Below are 9,492 nucleotides of genomic sequence, written 5' to 3' on the forward strand. Positions count from 1 at the left end.
GTTAGTGTATGTGTGGGATGCATGTTAGTGTATGTGTGGGATGCATGGTAGAGTAAGGTGTGAGATGTATGTTAGAGTATGTGTGGGATGCATGTTAGTGTATTATGGGATGCATGTTAGTGCATGGGTGGAATGCATGTTAGTGTGTGTGTGGGATGCATGGTAGAGTATGCTGCCCATAGACAATTCTCTTCTTTGGTTATTTTGAGGACTTTGAGAAGAGACATAATTTAGTTAAGCCACCAACTATGATCCTATTCTTGTCCCTACACTAATAATCTCCTTGCCAAATTATTTTCACCCACAGTTTTTTTCTCCTTTCTTTTTATGAATAATGCCAGCAATAGTAGATTGGAAGATTGGAAAACTGGAAAATGGGAATGTGCCTGGGTCCTGTCTGTGGAGATATTTAATTGTATGATCTGTTATACCGACCCCTATTTGTCTCTCTGAAACATAGGGTGTAATATCTATGTGAAGTAAAACTTTGCCAGTTTTAATTGTTAGTATACCTCTAGTTTCCAGAACTGCCTGGCACAGAGCAAGTGTATGAAAGATATTCATGGATAGATTTCTGTAGTGTTTCAATATGACAAAACAATTACTTTAGCTTAAAAAAATGACCCCACCACTTCTCACACGATAGGATTTCTAGTACTTAAGGATCCCAGAATTCCACTTGAGAGAAAAAATCAAAGATCAGAATAAGCAGCAGCAAAACAAGTTGAGAGCACTTGTGAGCTGGGGTAACTCGGAATCTGAGACTTCACTTAAGGACAATAGACAGACACTGAGCAGGGTCTAATCAACCTGAAAACATGTAGCTGAAAGTCAAATAGGCCAGCTTGGTTTTGCTCGTCTAGGGAAGTCACTTCAGAGCTCTGGACCTAAGAAATAGCCAGAGAGAAAATCAAGACTTCCTCTATTGCTGAGACGTCATAGTGAGAGTCATTCTGATAACTGCTTTCTATGTGTCAGATAATCGTTTATAAAGAATTCTAAACTCCACTATATATATAAGGAAACTAAGAATCAAAGGTTTCAAGTAGAGTCCTGCAAGGTGGCTCAATGGATGAAGTCACTTACCAAACCCACCAACTTGATTTCTGTTCCTGGAACCAGCATGGTGGGAAGAGAGAATCAATTGCTCTAAGTTATCCTAGAACCTCTGCACACACTTATGGTGAGTGTGCATGCACGCACGAGCACACACACACACTGCACACACTCCCCAAAATAATAAATAAAAGATAATTTAAATTAGGTTTGAAGTTGCTTGCTGAAAGCTTCAACCAGCTAAGAAGCAAGGGAATCAGAGTTATTGCTCTCTTGGGATGCGCGAGAACCTTAAGAGTTTGGACTTAGCTCGAGTTTTTCCTGCATTGAGAAAGTGCCCTTGCAGGAAACTGTGACCTTGGTCTCTTCTTGCTCTGATTTCTAGCCTCTGTGAGATAAGCAGGCACACTGGGCATTTTTAAATTTAAAATTACAGACAGAAGCCTTCTGAGCTTATGACAGGAAACAGAATGAAAGATTCTCTAGATGTACTCCAATATTCTCAAGGCCGAGTGAGTTGGGCAACCTTCATGAAGAGATGCTCAAAGTCTTCAGCAGTTCCTGTGCATTTGTATTCATAGAAGGCCACAAAGGATGAGTGCTAAGGAAGGGAAGATAAGAGAGCCCAACTGGACAGCCGTGAGTTGAAACATAAAACATTTTGCAAACCATATGCTGTACTTTCTGTTTTTTCCTTATTTGAAAGTCACATTTACTGTGAGATGATGCTAATTTTAACACCATAAAATGGATATAAAGGCACACAAACCTGTAGGATAGGAAACACAGGTAAGTAAGCCTCATATAGGAAAATGGTGAGGGAGATAACTGTAGCTTTACAGTCTTCAAAGGACAACACATAAGTGGAAAATTTACTAAAGTACCAGAAAGCAGACACCCTGGTGTCTGTAAAAGACAAAGTCAGACGTTATAATGACCGAGCATCAAAAAAACAAATAAACAACCCCCCCCAAAAAACCAATAGCCTAAAATTGGCTATACTTCTGAGGACAAACTATATTTTCTACGTAACAGTTGTGAAGCAGCGCTTGCTATTTCGGTTGTAGTTCTCATCATCTCACTAGAGGGCGGTGTTGCCTCTAAAACCAGAGCTCGCCGCTCATCTAGAGGACACTCATTTCTCGGTTGCATGTATTTTTAAAGAAAAGGTAAAGTCAAGTCTTCCCAGTCTTCTCTAGGAGATGGTAAATGTCAAATATGAATCCTTCCAAGAGCCCCACCCAGTTCTGACTGGTTGTAGCCCCGGGAGAGCTAGATAAAAAAGTGAAGAAAAGTGAGCTGGGTAGCAGATCTGATTTTAGCGTCTGTACCAACCAATCAGTAGACAAGGCTCCCTGGACTTTCATTTCCTCTGTTAAATAAAAGAGCTGCCCTAGATGATCCTCAAGACCCACACCTTAAAATGCTAGAATTCTAATAAAATTCTGGCTCTGAAGGGCTGAAAATTTTCTTGGTGCTGTTGGTCACGGCAAGGAAGAAGTAAAATCTTGAATTATGAAATTATTAGTAATTGAAATTCATTTAATGATCTAAGTGAGGTTTAACACAGACTTCGATGGTCCAAATCTTTTAAATGAAATGTTGTTGTTCAACTCTCCAGGGACCTTAGAGGCATTGTCTACATTTGCTTATGGTGTGGTTAATGCTGTCGAATCCCTGCTCTCCTTTCGGTTACTAGATTGGTGGAAGGAGCCAAATGTATTGATTTAGAATTATATCTAGAAAGGAGGCTAAACCATCGTCGAGAACGTTTTAGGGTAGAGGCTAAACCTGCCAATGACCTTGTGGCTATGTGGCTTCCATCATCTCTGTGTTTCATTCAGCGGCGTTCCCAGGGTTTTCCTTGCTCTGTTTGCTCTTACCCTACCCCTCTCATCCAACTCTTTGTCGTATTGACTCAGACTACTGAGTGAATGTAGAATCTGCTTGTAGAACCCGAGGCAAACTGTGGAACTCCAGGGTCCTAGTGCGTGGACTTCACTTCTAAGGATTGGCAGGAGATCCTGTGATTAACCCTTGGCTGTGCCAAGTGTCACTCACTGCCAACCCCCAAAACGCTCTGACCTTGTAGCTCAACACCTTTATTCCAGATATGCTATTTTGCAGTGTTCCTTCCGGCGTCTCCCTGCCGCCCTCAACCCATCCCACCCCTGTCTCATTTCTCGCACCTTCGGGCTGCATTCGCCTTTCTAAACTTCCTAAAATGTACTCTGAGTGCCTGCGGGTGCGCACACTGGCGCGCGCATCCTCGCCTAGTACCCGGGCCAGCGGGGCTGGGCAGACTCCGAGCAACAGAACGCATTCCATTCTTCGCGCTCGGGCACACCCCTCCGCGGTAAGGATTGGTCGGGTCGAACCCCCCCCGGCGAACCTCGGCTCCTGAGAGGCCGGGGCGCCTGCCAATCCCCACGGGCTGTCAAAACAAGTCTTCCCTCCCTGTCACAGGCGAGCGGAGTGGAGGCCGCCGCCGCCGCCGCACTTCCTGGGGCCGCCGCGCTGCGGTCGGCGGGCAGGTGGCTGGTGGCCGGTCCGCAGTCGCCTCTCAAGCTGCGAACGTCCCGGCTCCCGAGGCTCCCGGCTCCGGCGCCCGCTGCCTTTTGTCTGCACAGAGCCGGCGCTCGCCTCCCGTCCCCTGTACCTCCCGCTGCTTTTCGCCTGCTTCTCCCTCCTGCTCACATCTTCTCCCCGCCCCCGCCGCCGGTCCGCGCCGGCCCGCTGACCTCCTGGACCACAGCCCGAGGACGCCTCTGCCCGAGCGATGTCTCCTCTCTACAAAGTTGCGGCCGCCACTGCAGCCACCGTCGCGCGCTGAGACAAAGTCTAGCCGGGTTTCCTCCTGGTGCCTGAGCGCACCCGTGCCCGGGGCTGGACGCCGCTGGCGGTCGTGCTGTCTCGCCGGGAGCCTAGAACGTGCTTGGCCATGGCTGAGGGCGCGGCTAGCAGGGAGGCTCAGGCGCCTCTCGACGTTGCCGGGGGCGAAGACGACCCCCGAGCCGGCGCCGACGCTGCCTTCGGGGACGTCGCACCCGCGGCCTCGGGGGGCCGGATGAGGGACCGTCGCAGCGGAGTCGCGCTGCCGGGCGCTGCGGGGGTTCCCGCGGATAGCGAGGCGGGCCTCCTGGAGGCTGCACGAGCGACCCCCCGGCGCAGCAGTATCATCAAGGTAAGCGGAGCGTCAGCCGCCCAGAGCCTGGGTGTGGGTGTCGGATGGGTAGAGAATATCCCACCCCAAACCCCGGGAACATCCCACCCCCACAAACCCCGGACAGGATATTCATTGCCCCAGGCGTCGCAGGCTGGGCATTGTTTTCTCCCACCTCCTTCAACGCCAAACCTTCCTGCCTAGTCCGGAGGTTCCTAGACTCAGCTGTTGGCCTTGAGAAGCAGAAGTGACTTCCCCTCTGACAGCCGAGGAAAAGTTCCTCTCTGAGCTCTGGCTTCTGCGATTTGATGGATGCTTTCCCTCATTTTCTCCGCAAGCCTCACTAACCGGTGGATGGGAGGAGGAAGGGAGGACTTGGGATAAATGCAGACCTGCGGGTTGGCTGTGCATTCTCTAGCGGAGGGCTAGCTTTCCAGAACAGTAATGGCAAAGCACAGCTTACTTTTAAGTGTGTGTGGGAAATCTCCCCCAGACACAAATGGTTCTGAGATCCTGAAACGCCTGAACTTTGCAGCTAGGCAGAGTTTGCAGCGGACGCTGCAGCATAGAAAGGATGAAGGAAGACCTTAGAGGTTTTGCGCTGCAGAAAACACACATCCGGGAAAAACGTTCCCAGACTCCCCTAGCACCCCCAGAGGATTTGCCTTTATCCATCTGCCAAGGAATTGTAAACCTTTCTTCGCCCTGTTTATTTATTTCTGTCTTCCACTTTGAACTTGTTTCCCATGTTCGAAAGTTCATCTTTTGAGTGCATGACTTTGGAGTAATCTTTTCAGGTAAGAGCCCTGGTATTGGCTTTGGAATAGGGCCTCTTAGCATAGATCCATGTGAACACTACGTATACGTGAGATTAAGGTTGATCTTGGTGAAGCAGTCAGTGTGAATGTACACCTGTACACACAAGGTGACAGTAAAAGATCTGGGGGCTACCTACTATTCAACTTACTGACTTACTGGGTAGGCTCATACGTTCAGAAAGCTTGCTTAGGTTTAAACCAAGCAACCACTGTGTAATGCGTGTCTTCTTCCCCAAGTCACCAGCACCAGGGTTCGGTGCCCACATCCACCCGTCTCCAGGCACTATCTATGCTTTTTCTCCAACATGGACACATGGAAATTTGAAAGCTACAGGGAGACTTCTATGTTAAAGGTGGATGGCAATTTAAAATAACCTGTAGTAGTTTGTTTGTTTATCTGTGCTTTTCCATAATGCACAAAGAGAATGATATTCCGAATGTGAATTTGAATAAAAGAGAAATGGCCCTCTTTAATACTACAAGTCAAAAATTGCATTGTTTTGCAAGTATCATAATTAGGAAACAGATTCATTGGGATTACAATATGTGGACCTGTGTGTATGAAAATAGCCATTGTAAGGCAGTTTAAAATACATGACGATAAAAGCAGTGGTTCTATATAATATTGTGAAAAATACAAGTCACGAGGTCTAAGGACTATGGAGATTCTTGCAGCAAGTTTTATCTCTCTGAAATTGCTCTGTGCTGCCAGCGGTGCTACTACAGGTCTGGAATCCAAGGCTTATGCTCAAATGGAAGCTTGGGACTCTGCATTCAAGAAGCTGACACAGGAGGATCCTCATCTCAAACCCAGCCTCCTGAACATACCTGGGCTCAAAGTAAATAAGCCCCATCCCACAATGTATGATTGGCATGTGGGGGTTATTGCCGAGCAATAGTGCCTCTTTTGCTTTGAAGTTTGTTGTGTCGGAAGGGAAGACAGTAGAGTATTACATTTTCTCTATTGGATGGAAATTAAATGGTATGTAAAGTTAAAGATACTGAAAAATTAGATGAGCTATTTTAAATTATAGTTATTTGAGGAATATACAATGATTTAAAAAAAATTAAACCTTGCAAAGGAATGTGAAGATAAGACTTTTTGCTACTCCATACTGCACTCCCCCTCACATGGTCTATCCTCCAGCTATTAACATTTTCTTATGCATCTTTCCAAAATAGTCCATGCATCTGTAGGCATATGCTTCTATGACTGTGTGTCTGTGACTAACTGTTGAAGTCCTTAACATGTACAATGAAATCTGGCTAGAGTTTTATTGGCTTCATACCTTCACCTTTGCATCAAACATTTTTGATGCCCAGAGGCTTGACTAAGGTCACTATGCGGAACACACTGAGCTTCTGGTAACCCGTGGGCGGCAGTTGCTGGGATATGCTTCCAGAGGCCTCTGTTTCTTCTTCTCAGGGGGTGAGAGGCAGGTGGGCTCTCTTCTACTCCTCCTAAGGTCAGGACCGTTTTTATTTACATGTTGAGTCTTCTGCCGCATGACTTGGTTACTTTAATGCAGTAAAGACGAGAATTTCTAAAAAGAACGTGTACATTGGTCACTTTATGTCATTATAATGAAATGCATCAAAGGAGGGAAGATTTATTGTGGCTCATGGTTTCAGCCCATTGTCACTGGCTGTGTTTCTGGGTCTGTAGGGAGGCCGTGCACCATAGCAGAGGGACAGAGAGGAGGATAGTGGATTGCTTTATGGTGCTGGGAAGCAGAGGGAAGGTGGACTGAAGACAAGGCTGAAATTTCAAGTGCACGTCCCTGCAACTGGGCCTCAGTTCCTACTTATCACCATAACCCAACAATCCGACTGTGGTGGACCTCATGATGGACAAATGTACTAATCAGGTCTCAGCCCTTAGATCCAATTATCTTACCAGTGGCAATCCGAACATCAAACTCAAGACCAAGCTTTCAATATATGAGGTTTTTTTCTTTTTTCTTTTTGGAAGATTTTATATTTAAACCAAAATATATATAATAAATGCATATGTTCTATACTGAGGGATGACAGTACATATGTTGTCAGGAATTCTTTTTATTTGATTTTGAAACATATATGTAACAAAGAAATTTCTTTTATATTAAAATATATTAAGCTGAGTGGTGTTGGTGTATACCTTTACTCCCAGCACTTGGGAGACAGGTGGATCTCTGAACATGTATATGTATATGTATATATGCAACAGTTGGCATTCCTACCATACCTGTGAGCTACAGAAAGGTTGTGATTTGTCAAATATTAAATATTTTCCATTTGATTTATATTATTGGTTTTAATTATTTTAATGTGAATTCTCTAGGAGCATGAATATTAGATTAAAAACACACATTCCTTTACCCTACCAGAAAACAGACTTCCTTGTATGTTAATTAAAGGGATATTTTCAGTTAATTTGTCTTTCCTAATTTGAAAACATGTGTATAGCTGAGAAAACAATTTTCTTCTGAGCTGAATGAAACAGTTACACTGTTTACCTGTGCCCATCTTCACAAGCTTTTCTAATGTCAATGTGGTTTTTTCCTTTATACTCTCAGGTTTTTTTTTTTTTTTTAAATATTATAAGAATTTAGCTAGATTCTCTGTAATTCATATACTTTTTTTTCCTGTATGTTTATTTTTTATGGAATTGCCATTGATAAGTACTTCATGTTTTGGTGTGTGTGTGTGTGTGTGTGTGTGTGTGTGTGAAGCATTATATTCATTGAGTCTATCTTAATTTCTTTTTTGTGATGGTTTGAATAGGTGTGGCTCTCATAGACTCACGTGTTTGAGTGCTTGGCCCTTAGGGAATAGTGCTATTAGGAAGTGTGTCCTTGTTGGAGGAAGTGTGGCCTTATGGGGGCTGGCTTTGAGCTCTTCTATGCTCAAGCTATGCCCAGTGTAAAAATCCAGTCTCCTGTCTGTTTTTAGCCCCAATTAAATGTTTGCCTTTATAAGAGTTGCTTTGGTACTGGTGTCTCTTCATAGCAATAAAAACATGAAGACATTCTTGATACATGAGTTAAGAGATGAAAAGTTAGGATAATGCTAACAGTATCTAATTTTAATGTACTCTTGTATTTGAATATATTTCTAATAAATTAGATTGCTTATCTAGTATTTGATGTCAATATTCTAATATTTTATTTAAAATTGTAGCCAATAACCCTATAACTATTATATTGTAGAAATAAGAAACACTGTAGCTTGTTCTGTGTGTTAGACAGCAGGAGCTGAGACGCGTAACTATTTTGAAAGCAGTTCATTCTTGTTTCTTCTTTGTCTGTTTTCTTTTATTCCAACTAAATATATATAACCTAGGAAAGGGGGCGTGACTACCACACTGATTGCGCTGCACAGTATGTGGGATGAAGATTGGTGCTAGGAGTGAGGATCTGAGACATACTGCAAAGTGTCTCAAGGAATGGCTGTTGTTCATGCCTCATTAAGATATTATCATAACCAGTCATACCCTGTCTGGTGTTGTGAGCTGCAACCTCAAAGATGCACCTTGGGTACCAGTTGACTCATGACCAAGTTATGACTCAGCAGAGAGGCAAAGAGGATGGAATTTACATTATGTGTTGCCTACTGTGGTTAAATACTAAATAAGCTTTCATACATTTCATATTCTCACAGCGAGCCTTCCAGTATAACGGAGGTACAGAGAGACTTAATTCAAGGCAGAGTCAGTATTTACAGCCATGTCTGCTTAACAGCTGAAACTGTGTTATCATGCATTCCCTCAGATGCAGTAAGTTCGTAACTCAACACTTTCTAGGTTAGAAACAAGCTGAGTGCATGGAGAATCTGAATCTTGGGTTTGTGAGGTAGATTGTCCCTTGTTTGCCTTCCTTCCCCAGTTTAGAACATCTGGAGCTCCATGGCCCAGGAGGGGATTCCTGGAGCCTGTGGTCCTTTTGTTAGGCCCATTTTGTGTGTGGAAAAGCAGTTTGGCTGGTGTATACTGGCTAAGGAGCTCACCTGTCAGTGTATGGAACCCATACCTCTTAGTGGTATCAATTTTGAAGCTCATACCTGTCTTATGTTAGGCCAGTTTCTTTCCTGTGTCCCTAAAGATGACAGAGTTTTGAGAAGAATTGTATTGTCTTTAAATTGGTAGATAGAAGGACCAGATAGATACCTGGTACACTGAATGCATAGTTTTATTGTAGGAGAGTGGGATGAAGAGGATTTCAATCTGAACTCTGAACACAGTTTTATAAACAGTAATAATGTGAAGTTAAACACAATTGAGAAACTACTCACAGTTTTTAGGCATGCCAGAGTTATATATGCTTTTGTAGAGTAGCCTGGGAATTAATCAGCATATAGACTTTTGTTCCTATACCCATGTGCTGGCTAGTCTTGACACAAGCTAGAGTTATCTGGAAGGGGGGAGCCTCAATGAGAAAATGCAACCTTAAGATGAGGCTATAAGGCATTTTTTTA

This window comes from Grammomys surdaster, unplaced genomic scaffold (assembly GCF_004785775.1).
Source record: "Grammomys surdaster isolate TR1022 unplaced genomic scaffold, NIH_TR_1.0 165, whole genome shotgun sequence".
Taxonomy (NCBI): Eukaryota; Metazoa; Chordata; class Mammalia; order Rodentia; family Muridae; genus Grammomys; species Grammomys surdaster.